Consider the following 12,832-nt stretch of genomic DNA (forward strand, 5'->3'; position numbering starts at 1 on the left):
CACACATTCATACTCCGATGAATGCATCGGAGAGCAATTTCGGGTTAGTATCTTGCCCAAGGATATTTGGCATGCAGACTAGGGGAAGCCAGGAATCGAACCACCAACCTTCCGATCAGTAGATCACCTGCTCTACCACCTGAGCTACAGCCACCCTTCTGAGCTACAGCCACCCTTGATGCTGCCACCCCAGCAGACCACACCATAAAAAATAGCAGAAGCCACCACAGAGTCATAGAAGGTCTTCAGGAGTGGGCCCTCCACTCCAAACGACCTGAGTCTCCGCAGCAGGTACAGCCTGCTCTGCCCTTTCCTGTAGAGGGCGTCTGAGTTATGAGTCCAGTCCAGTCTGTTGTTCAGATGAACACCAAGGTACCTGTAGCTGTCCACAGCCTCAATGTCCATACCTTGGATGTTCAGTGGTTGCAGTGGAGGATGTTTGTGCCTGCGGAAGTCTACCACCAGCTCCTTGGTTTAACTGGCGTTGATCTGGAGGTAGTTCAGCTGGCACCAGTCCACAAAGTCCTGAGTCAGTCCTCTGTACTCCTTGTCGTCCCCATCAGTGATGAGGCCGACTATTGCAGAGTCATCAGAGAACTTCTGCAGGAAGCACTGGGTGGAATTGTGGGAGAAGTCTGCAGTGTAGATGGTGAAGAGGAACGGAGCCAGAACCGTTCCCTGTGGGGCCCCCGTACTGCAGACAACCCTGTCCGACACACAGCCCTGAGTCCTCACATACTGTGGTCGGTCGGTGAGGTAGTCAAAATCCAGGTAGTGAGGTGATGGTCCACTCCAGAGTTCTCCAGCTTGTCCTTCAGAACCGAGGGAAGAATAGTGTTGAAGGCACTGGAGAAATCAAAGAACATGATTCTCACAGTGCTTCCAGCGGTCTCCAGGTGAGCGAGGGAACGATGTAGGAGGTGAATGACGGCATCATCCGCTCCAATGCCAGGCTGGTAGGCAAATTGAAGTGGGTCCAGTGATGAGCTTGTTAGGCACCGAAGCTGAGCCAGGACCAACTACTCCAGGGTCTTCATCAGGTGGGATGTCAGAGCCACCGGCCTGTAGCTGTTGAGGTCCTTGGGACGTGAAGTCTTTGGCACTGGTACAACATAGGAGGTTTTCCAGAGCTGTGGGACTCTTCCCAGCCTCAGGCTCAGGTTGAAGAGGTGCTCCATCACCCCACACAGTTGGTCCGCGCAGGACCCTCGAGCTGATGCAATCTGGGCCCGCTGCCTTCTTGCCATTAATCCTCCTCAGTTCCCTCCTAACCTGGGTGGTTGAGAGAGACAGGTTGGAGCCTTGTGTTGAGTGTGTATTGGATGCTGTTGTTGGGGGTGGGGAGGAGTGAGCAGGGTGAATAGAGGAGGTGTGAAGTGTCTGAGGTGTCAGAGGTGGAACAGCAGCAGTGGGGGTGGGTGAGTCTGCAGCCGATGTTGGAGACTGCCTCATGGCTGAATGAAATCTGTTGAAGAAATGATTCAGTTCATTTGCCCACCTCACATCCCTCCCAGGCAGAGAGTTCTGATGTTTGTGGTCTGAGATGGTTCTGAGGCCTCTCCAGACTTCACCAACGTTGTTTTGCTGAAGCTGGTTCTCCATCTTTTGCCTCTAGCTTTCCTTCCCATTCCTTATCAGTCCCCTCAACTCTCTCTGCACCCTTTTCAACTCCTCTTTGTCTTTGGATTTGAAGGCCCTCCTCTTCTGATTGAGGACAGCTTTAATTTCTGGGGTAATCCAAGGTTTGTTGTTGGAGAAACACCGTACAGTCCTGGTAGGTACGGTGTTATCCACACAGAAATTAATATAGTCAGTAATGCATGTAGTAAGGCTGTCGATGTCCTCTCCGTGGTCGTCACAGATCACCTCCCACACAGTCGACTCAAAACAATCCTTAAGAGCCTCCTCGCTCTCCTCCTACCATCTCTGCACTGTGCGGGTGGCTGGTGGCTCCCTGCGCACTAAGGGCTCATACACAGGGACAAGGTGCACCAGGTTGTGGTCAGATTTGCCCAGTGGAGGGAGAGGTGATGAACTGCATGCCTCGTCTGCATTGGCATACAGTAAGTCCAGTGTTTTATTGTCTCTGGTTGGGCAGGTCACATACTGGGTGAAGGTGGGCAGTGTGGAGGCATGATTGAAATCCCCTGATATTATGAGAAGGGCTCTCGGAGATTGTGTTTGCAGTCTGCTGACCACTGAGTGGAGAGTGTCACAGGCTGCATCCGCGTTGGCCGAGGGGGGGACATATGCTGTTATTGCGATAACATGCGAGAATTCCCGGGGCATGGAGTACGGACGCATGCTAACGGCTAACAGCTCAATGTCTCTGCTGCAGAGTTGTTCTTTCACAGTGATGTGCCCAGGGTTACACCATCTGTCATTCACAAACACTGTCAGTCCCCCTCCTTTCCTCTTACCGCTCTCTCTCGTCCTGTCCGCTCGCAGCACAGCATCTGAAATCCCGGTAGTGTCACGCTCGTGTCCGGAGTTAGCGGTGTTAGCCACGACTCCGTTAGCATCATGATGCTACATTGTTGGTACTCCCTCTGTGACCAGGTTAGCGACGTGAGCTCATCCATCTTATTGGGCAAAGATCTTACGTTTCCAATAATTACAGAAGGAAGAGATGGTCGATAACGTCTCCTTTTCGGGCGACGGTGCTCCTTCCCAGCACGACACCCCCGTCTTTTCCTCCTCAGCTCGCTGGAAATGTCGGGTCTGTCCACTGGCAGTACCGCTGCGGGACGCAGCGCTAACAGCTGATCCTTACTGTAAACAAAGGATCCCTGCTCTGGGTCCCCAGACACCGGTGAAAAAAGTAGAAATAAACTAAGAAAAACGACCAGAACTAGCACAAAACGGTAGAACATGGTTGCAGAGTCTAATTACTAATACATTAGTTATAAAAATTACGAGAAGAAAAAGATAAGAAAGAAAGAAACTCAGAATGAGCAGAGCTGCTGTAACAGGCTGCCGCACACGGGGGGCGCCGAAATAAATCGGGTGATAAATAAGACCCTCCTAATTATCGACCTATTAGCATACTCCCTAGCTTTTCAAAGATAGCAGAAAACTAGGTTGCCAATTCTGTCATTGAACATCTGACTCCAATCCGAGTTTGCACCATATGCAAATACCAAATGCAATTTTGCACTCTTCATTCAACTGAAACGGCTGTCTGTATTTTTTGTTGAGAGAGTGAAATCTTACTTAGACAAGAGCAGTTATGTTGCGGCTATTGTTCTTGATTTCAAGCGTGCGTTTGACACTGTGAATTATCTTCAGCTCTTGTCTAGACTGTCAACATTTAACTTTAGTAATCACACCGTTAAATGGATACAGTCTTATCTATCAGATAGAAAACCATGCATGCAAATAAGTAGAGCAAGTCACCCGTTGTTAATATAAGCAAGGTGTTCCTCAGGGTTCAATTCTAGGCCCCCTGTTATTTTCACTTCATGTAAATGACTTGCCCAATCTGGACACGATTATCTCAACACGTTCTCACTCCCAAAGCGTAACATTTTGCGCTAGGTGACAAATCATCAATATATTACGTTTTCTGCTACCCAACACGTTCCTAAATGACAACCTCGGAAAAATGAGGAAATATGAGAACCGTTTGGACTCAATCTACACATGTTCACTCTTTTCCTTCAAATAGCTTCGAAACACGCTATTTAACGTCATTAAAGTCCTGGTTAATATCAAGAATAAGGTTATGGTTTGGGCTAGGGATAAGGTTAGGTTTAGGGCTGGAATACAGGGCTGGAACGTCTATTACCGCGGGAGCGTCATTGCACTGGATTTCAGCCATAACCCTCCGCGTACCATAAGAACGCTGAAGGTCTCCTTTCGCGTTCCCCAGGAACGCCGCGGGACGTGACAAAACGTCGACATGTTACGCCTCGGGAGTGAGAACGGGCTGTAAAAGGAGTTAGCTTTACAACCACAACCACAACCACCCACACATGCAGGGCCTTGGAGTAGGGGTATGTCACCAGGGTGCAGAGGAGGCTACCCCCCCCCCCCCCCCCCCCCCTCTGTCCCCTTCTGGCTGCCTCTGCCTCAATTTTATCCCACAACTTAGACATTCACATTACTCACACTCTCATTACACATACATATAGGATCTTGGGGGTGGGCACGATACACGGAGTCCAAAGTACCATCAGGGTGTACACCCCACCCCTGGCATCGTTGCCCACCTCTCAATTTTAAATACACGTAGACATTGAGGGCTAGCAGGAGGGACCATGCGCTTACCTGCTGCTCTCTGGCAGGTAGCTCCAAGCCCTCCTGGGTTTTAAATGCACCTTAGAACACACATGCATCAACATTACAATGAGCGGGTGGAGGGAGGTTCGGAGTCTTCTCTCACCCCCGTTCTCTGCGACCTGCTGGAGCAGGGGGGCTAGGACTAGGAGGAGGAGTTGGCCGTCCGACTGCGGTCTGGAGTGTGGAGCCTTCCTGCTGCTGCGGAGTCGAGGCGGTCTGCCTCCCCCCACCGCAGGGAAAAGGGAAACACCACCTGGGTCTGGGTGCAGTTCCCCCCTCCAGGGGCGGGGGCACCTAGACCCGGTTTGTAGAGTACGCTTGGGGAGTGTGATCGTGTGTACAACGTCTCTTTATGTCTGTCTCCACGTTGGTTGAGTGTGGAGTAAGTGCATATGAGAGCATGAGGGTGGGAATGGATGTTTGTATCTGTGTGTGCCTGTATGTCTGTGTCTATATGTCAGGTTGGGTGTCAGGCGCCACCTCCAAGGTTTGGAGGCCTATCTCCCCCTACCACCACTTCCCCTGCCAGTGGCGGACCCCCTCAGACATCGGTGCGTTGGTGGTTCTTTGTGTCCGGGGATGGGCGTCCAGGTACACACCGGCTCACTCCTTGGCGGCCGCTTATCGGGGCCTGGGGCCTGGGGCTCGCTCGGGCCACTTCGGAGGTGGGGTGCCCCCGGCCTCTCGGCCTGGGGCTCGGTCACTCAGGCGCAGCTGGCTGCCGGCGGAGCTCACGGGCGCGTCACTGCAACTCCCCCTGGCTTCTGCTCCGCGGCTGCTGAGTGAGCCCTCATCTGGGACTCTCCTCAGCTCTTTCCGGGACAGTGGCGCAGCTGCCCCTCTGTTGGTCTTCCTTGGTCTCTTGTGTTCTGGGGGCCTCTGGATGTCTGGAGTTTTGATCTCCTCCACACCTGCTTCACGCCCTGGAGGACGGGGCTGTGGCCCCCCCCCCACACCCTCTAGCAGATTATTACATGAAGGAACCTTTTAAAAAAACAAAAAACAAGCGCGTCCATGCTCACAGGTGTACACACGGGTGATCACACCCACAAACTACACCCTTTTTGGCTCCTACCTCAAAGCACACTGTGTTCTGTTGATCTTATGTGCTGCACAATAATGTTTAACATTTAGTATTTACTGTCATATTCCCATATATCATTGTGATGTTGTTTATTCTATTACTCTTGTTCTCTTCTGCTTGCTTTCTTTTTTCTTTCTCAGCAGGTGATCCAGGTGATTGATATATGCATTTTTTTTCTTATTTTTTTTTCTGCCCGTTCTGTTGGTTTTTGTCTTTTGCCCTTCTCCCCCGTCCCTCTTCTCAGCTGTTTCTCTTTCCCTCTTTCTTTCTCCCCTTCTTTCCCCCAGTCAAGTCTGTCCCGTATTCAGTAAGTGAAAATAAAATAAACAATAAAAGGTGAATCAAATGGACCATTACGGCAAGGCTGGGATGGTCAGTTTGGTAAAGTAAATCCGTTGGGCATCTTTCTTTGCCTTTAGACAACAATTCTGATGGCAAAAGAGCCAAACGGGACAGGCCAAAAAAAACAAACAAAAAAAAAAAAAAAACAAATGAAGAGGAGGACATTTTTTGTGAAGCTTGTGTTGAGGGCAAATTATCAAGAAAACCTTACAAATCAGTGGGAGAATTACGAGCAAAACGCAAGTTGCAATTAATGCATAGTGACGTTTGTGGTCCTTTTCAAACTGAGTCACTAGGAGGAAAAAAGTACTTTGTTACTTCCATTGATGACTACTCCAGATAGTTGTAAAGTGTATTTCATAAGAGAAAAAATGGATGTTTGAAAGAATCTTCTCGAATGAATGTGGACAGGGAGTAATAAGACTCAGAACTGACAATGGTGGGGAATACACATCTAAAGAGTTTCAAGAATATTTGAAAGCTCAAGGCATCCACCATGAAATGACTGTACCACATACACCACACCAAATTGGTGCAGAGAGAAAAAAACAGAACTCTTGTGGAATCTGCTAGAAGTATGCTGTCACATACAAAGTTGCCAAACACATTCTGGGCAGAAGCTTACTGTACACACAGAATAGGCTCCCGACATCTGCTTTAAAGAATGAAACACCCTATCAGAGATGGTATGGGAAAAAAACAGAACAGACATTAGCCATATGAAAGTATTTTGTTGTGTTGCTTATGCTCATGTTCCAGACACAGAGAGAAAGAAGCTGGATAATTGTAGCTGCTAGATGCGTTAGAACTGGTTACCAGAAACCGACCATCACAGTCGGGAATACAAGTTAGTATACTGGTAAAAAACGGCTTTTTGCCTAACTAGCTAGCGTTACCACGATGCATCGGTGGTGGATAAAGCTAGCTAGCATAAGTTCATAGTTCATAACATTCATAGTATAACTCCGTGCTCCGCTTCGTTTGAATTTTTCTGGTGAGCTCGCGGTTTCTAGACACAAGCTTGTGTTTGTGCGCGCACGTTTGTCTCTCTTCATATAAATATCTGTGTGTTATGTGTGTGTACACCGAGCGCAAAAGATAATTATTAATGTGCATGATTTAGAGACAGAAATAACATGCCAGCATATAAGATCAATGACATAAGACTAATTCCTTCAATTGACTTTCAGGCGCGGCTCGGAAAAATGTGCATTTTCTGAAGAAATTGTAATTTTAACAGCAAAAAATTGACCCTATGCCAAACTTAGTCGCTAATGGCTGGTCTGTAGACTGTTTGGTATGTCATGTTACGTATTTCTTGGTTTTTCTATGTAATGTGTTTTATAGAGAAGTAACATTATTCTTTTTTTTCTGTATGCTTTCAGAACCACAGATCGCTCCATCCATTCCATGGCTGAAGCATACATTTTCATTTAATCTGAACAGGTATCATTTTGCATTTACACTACACATCCTTTTTAAACATTTCATAATAATCTAGACTCTCCCTCATTATCCTCTCATTCACCTTGCTGATGTGTTGAGGACTTGATAAAAGAATACATGGTATGTCCATATCTGTTCTGTCTCTACATGAGATGCAGTCTCTTGATGTAAATTTGACAACTCTGCTATTAAATGCAGTGATTAATGTAGGACAGCAACGATTAATCAACTCATCAAGTTAATATCTTAGGGTTCTGTATTGTTTTCTTTTTTTTTTCTTGGGCTTTGTGGAACATTTATGAAAATGTTCCACCATTGATTTAATTTAATGATTATGCAATTCACAATCTGATTAGTCAAATAATTGTTCTAATAGTCTGTGACCAAACAACTATCAAAATAGTAGTTTATTATGGTCAAAGATTTATCAGGTGTGCCAGACTTCAGTTCTTCACTTGTACATTTTGTTCCATATTTTACCTCAAGATATCCCAGAAAGATGAAGCTGAGGAAGAGCTGCAGAGTACCACCATGGCACTCTTCGTCTTCAGGGACAACTCAAGCCTCCTACATCAGCCTCGAGACATCGGGATAATCATTGATGGTGTGGAAGTCCTGAATGAGTTGCCTTCTGTGGCAGCTGGAGTGGCAATGGTCTTTGGACTCTGTTATGCTCTTAATATGGAATATCCACGAGGATTCAGGTTCACCTTTGAGGCTCTTCAAAAGATTATGATGGAGCTTGACTTTAACAAGATGACCTCTAAGATTCGCAAACTTAATTGTGAACTTAACACTGCACAGTAGTGTGTTTGCATGCATGTGTGCATGTGTATGTGCACATGCATGTGCATGTGTGCTTGGTTATTTTGCTTGGTTGGCCTGCAGTGGTATTCTACATTCAAAATTTATAAGAACACCCATTTGAAAGGGAGATTTAAGTTGATTTCATTGATACATGTGTAGATTTTTTTTTTTTACATTGTACAGGCACAGTGCACATATAAACATTTTTGAGTACTTGCAAATTGGTTTAAAAAGAGTTTTTATAATGGTTTTATGCCAGTTTTAGACAGGTTGCAGGTTTTATACTGGTTTTCAAAAGATTGCAGGTTTTATAAAACAAACATTTCTCTAATCATTTCTGCCGTAGCACTAAATCTGTATATTACTAATCCTCTCTATTGATTATAGTTAAAATGGTTTGGAACAATAAATAATTTTGAAATAATTGGTTGGCCAACTGTCTTGTTTTTTATAGGAAATGCAGAGCATTTTTGAACTGAAATAAAATGAAATGTAAAAAATATAGTTTGAATATATGTAAATCAATTACCTGGCTTCAACACAAACATATTAGTTCATGTTAATTTGGTTCGATGTGAATACATTAGGTTGGTTCAATTTCAATATATTAGCTTGGTTCAATAATTAAAATATGGTTCTATGTAAAAAAATCAATTTGGATCAATGCAAAATTTAACGTTTCAGTCAAGTCTAGTAATATTGTTTATATCAACATAAAAGTATCAGGTCATATCAAGTGACTCAATTTGGATTCTATAAAGCCAAATATTTTGGATGTGACAACTGGACATCATTTTTTTTAATTTGAATAGGGTTATTCTTTTTACAGTGTAGAGGAGTTTGCTGATGTAGCTACAGTTGATCATTATGCAAACATCTGTTGTGTCACAGAACCAAATACACTGGAGGAGGCTATGTCAAGTCCAAATGCAAAGGAGTGGAAAGAAGCAGCTGATTTGGAATAAAGTTAAGCATCACAGTGATGGACAAGTGGAAAGATACAAGTGCAGACTTGTTGCCAAAGGCTATTCATAGATTTATGGTGCAGACTATGATGAAACATTCTCTGCTGTTGTACGATTTGGTTCAATTCGTACATTGTTATCATTTGCTGTGCAAAACAATCTAAATGTGCATCAAATGGATGTTGTGACTGCATTCTTGAATGGACACCTGGAAGAGGAAATCTACATGGAGCAGCCAGAGGGTTACATCAAACCTGGGCAGGAACATCTAGTGTGCAAACTAAAGAAGTCAATATATGGACTAAAGCAGTCTCCACGTTGCTGGAGCAAAGCTTTTACAGAGTTCATGAAAAGCATTGGTTTTACACAGAGTACTTCAGATCAGTGTGTGTTTGTTAGAACAGGTCAGGAGTTGGAAATATTGGCTTTGTATGTTGATGATCTGATTTTGATTACAGAATCAGCAGAGAGCATGAAGACCTTAAAGGACACTCTGAAGAAACACTACAAAATGAAGGATATGGGTGAACTATCCTAATGAAGAATAATAGTTTTGTCTAAGATGGACACAGTACATTTTTTTTGTAAGTTCAAACCAAAAGAGAAAATGTTTTATTTTATTTTTTTATTATTTTATTATTTTATTATTATTTTATTTTATTTTATAGTAACACTGTGATATAGGTGCATAATGTTGTTGTTTTTTTGGAAAGAAATAAGCAATGGCAGTCAAGTAAGTGAACTCCATGGTAAAATTAAGTGGGAGTGTTGTAATAGTAATTTTACAATGTATGTTGAAGGGATATTACTGCCCTCTGTTGGTGTGTCTGTGCATTACAAGCAATAAAAGGTGTTGGTTAAAAACATCATAAACTTGTCCACCCCAGCTGTAAAACACAGAAACCAGTCTTACTTGTTATCATCTATCGTCCACCTGGGCCTTACACAGAGTTTCTGTCTGATTTCTCAGACTTTTTATCTGATTTAGTGCTCAGCTCAGATAAAATAATTATTGTGGGTGATTTTAACATCCATGTAGATGCAAAAAATGACAGCCTCAACACAGCATTTAATTTGTTATTAGACTCAATTGGCTTCTCTCAAAATGTTAAAGAACCCACCCACCACTTTCATCACACTCTAGATCTTGTTTTAACTTATGGCATAGAAACTGAACATTTAACAGTGTTTCCTGAAAACCCTCTCCTGTCTGATCATTTCCTAATTACATTTACAATAATTGATTACACAGCAGTGGAGAGTAGACTTTATCAAAGTAGATGTCTTTCTGAAAGCGCTGTAACTAAGTTTAAGAATATAATCCACCCACTGTTATCATCTTCAATGACCTGTACCAACACAGAGCAGAGCAGCTATCTGAACGCTACCCCAACAGAGGTCGATTATCTTGTTAATAATTTTACCTCCTCACTACGTACGACTCTGGATATTGTAGTTCCTGTGAAAAATAAGTCCCTAAATCAGAAGTATTTGACTCTGTAGAATAATTCACAAACACGTAGCCTAAAGCAGATGACTTGTTAGCTTCTAAATACAAATTTAGAAGATCATCATTTAGCGTGGAGAAATCATTTGTTGCTTTATAAGAAAGCCCTCCGTAAGCTAGAACATCTTACTATTCATCACGGATTGAAGAAAATAAGAACAAATGTAGTCTCCAAAAGTTGATTCTGTTCATATGGATGTAGCGTTTTCAGTGGGACAAACGTTTCGTCACTCATCCAAGTGACTTCTTCAGTCTCAGCTGACTGCAGGTTTCCCCAATCTTATAACCAGTACATTTGCATAATGACTGAAACCAGCCCACTGAAGGAACAATGGGCTGGGAGATCAGTTACTTCGTCATAATTATGCAAATTATGACGAAGGAACTGATCAACAACCACTAATCAAAGACCACTGATCAGGTTGTTTGATTTCCAATCATAAAATGATTATGTTTGTTTTTACATTAGAACATTAGTATATCTGTGATGTACTTGAAGTCAGCCAGTTGAGCCTCCATCTACATGTCCTCCAACTTCTCTCTAAGCAGCCCAGGCTGGATCGTATTAAACAAACTGTAATGCTGGGTCTACAGAGGGAGTAATACGCTCCCTGCAACAGATGTATCACTGCATTGTCCACCCCCGAGTGGGACTGGTGTGCAAACTGCTAAAAGTCATGTGACTTGCTCACCAGGGGTCTGAGGTGTTCCATGATAACCTTCATAATATGAAGCCACAGTACATCAGTCCTTATGCAAGATACTAACCCCATGTTGCTCTCCGATGCATCCATCGGAGTGTGAATATGTATGAATGTTAGATAGGCACTGTTAGTGCCTATCTACTTAATAAAAGTGCTGTGTGATTGGATGAATAAATTAGTTGTATAAAGTGCTTTGAGTGCTCAGAGTAGAAAAGCACTATATAAGAACTGGTCCATTTACCTCTTTGGTGGGAATTGAGTTGTCAGTGTCATATAGACTCTGTTAAACCATCAATGTCACTGCCATGTGTTTCATCATTTGTTTATATGACTATAATACATTTATTAATAACCTGAGAGTTTATCCACTTGTCACTGATGTGTCAGTCTAGCACAACCCCTCGCTAGAACGAGACAATTCAACAGTTTCTCTGTTACTATCAATAATTAGCCGGTCTTCGTTTCTTCCTCTGTGAAAAGTTTGGGTGTCATCCTCGATAGTACTCTATCTTTTAATTCACACATTAATAATGTCACTCGGTCCGCATATTTTAAATTGCGCAACATTAATTGTCTCCGTCTTTTTCTCACCCCACATGCCACTGCCATTCTTGTCCATAGCCGTGTTACTTCCCGGATTGATTATTGTAATTCACTTCTTTTTGGTCTTACTCAAAAATCCATCCACAAGCTCCAACGCGTCCAGAACTCTGCTGCCTGTATCATCACTAGGACCCCTTCTATCCATCACATCAATCCTGTCCTGCAGCGGCTTCATTTCCTGGTCAAATATCGTATCAATTTCAAAATACACTTGTACACATTTAAGGCTATTCATCATCTCTCCCCTCCATATCTCTCCGATCTGGTTGAGATCACCGCCCCATCTCGTTGTCTCAGATCTACTTCTTCCCTTTCACTCTCCGTCCCCTCCCCCCGTCTTGCCACCATGGGGAGCAGGGCTTTCAGCTGCTCTGCTCCACGACTCTGGAATTCCCTACCTCCTCTCTCTTTAAGTCCCAACTCAAAACTCACTTGTTCAAAATAGCTTATCCCACATAACCTCTTCATTCTGCTATTTTAAATTTGTTTACGTCTTGTGCTTTTATGATTGTGTAAACTGCTTGCTTTTATGTTGCTTTTTATTCTGTGTACAGTGACCTTGAGTATTTTGAAAGGCGCTTTCAAATAAAATGTATTAATAATTCAACTACAACAGCAAAAAGCAAGACGCAAGTCACCACAGTTCTTTGTGTTACTCGTGCACCAGGGAGAGAACCGCGACAGTGCCGTTCCTTCGGTTGACCCCAGTTGCTCTTGTCTGCTCCCTCGTAACACTGCTCTTTTATTGAGGTTACATGAATATGCATAAGTTATGTACATAAGTTTTGTAAAATATGACATTTTACATTGGCGTACACGTAAACAAAGGGTACCTTGTCTGTGTGTCATGTAGGTGTGTGTGTGTGTGTGTGTGGGGGGGGTTAATCCAGCAGTTCATTTAAAAAAAAGGAACTTATACTAAAACAGACATAGATGTGTTTATCCTACCATAAAACAATAAAATAAGGTACGACCTTAGGATCTGTGTGTGCATGCCAGTACACTCTGGAAGGCACACAGAGTCTTTACAGACTGCTAAGGATCAAACCTCTATCATTATGCAATCAAACTCTATGCATATATGGGTAAATAT

At 43.5% G+C, this 12,832-nt stretch overlaps 1 protein-coding gene across 1 annotated transcript in view; it reads right to left on the reverse strand.

Moving 5' to 3' along the window:
• Nucleotides 1-12,832, reverse strand: part of LOC146673412 (uncharacterized) — a 188,013-nt gene that overhangs the window by 82,438 nt on the left and 92,743 nt on the right. The window lies entirely within an intron of this gene.

Source organism: Rhamphochromis longiceps, linkage group LG3, assembly GCF_057381845.1.
Source record: "Rhamphochromis longiceps isolate RC_006_pf linkage group LG3, R_longiceps_female_GT1.1, whole genome shotgun sequence".
Lineage (NCBI taxonomy): Eukaryota > Metazoa > Chordata > Actinopteri > Cichliformes > Cichlidae > Rhamphochromis > Rhamphochromis longiceps.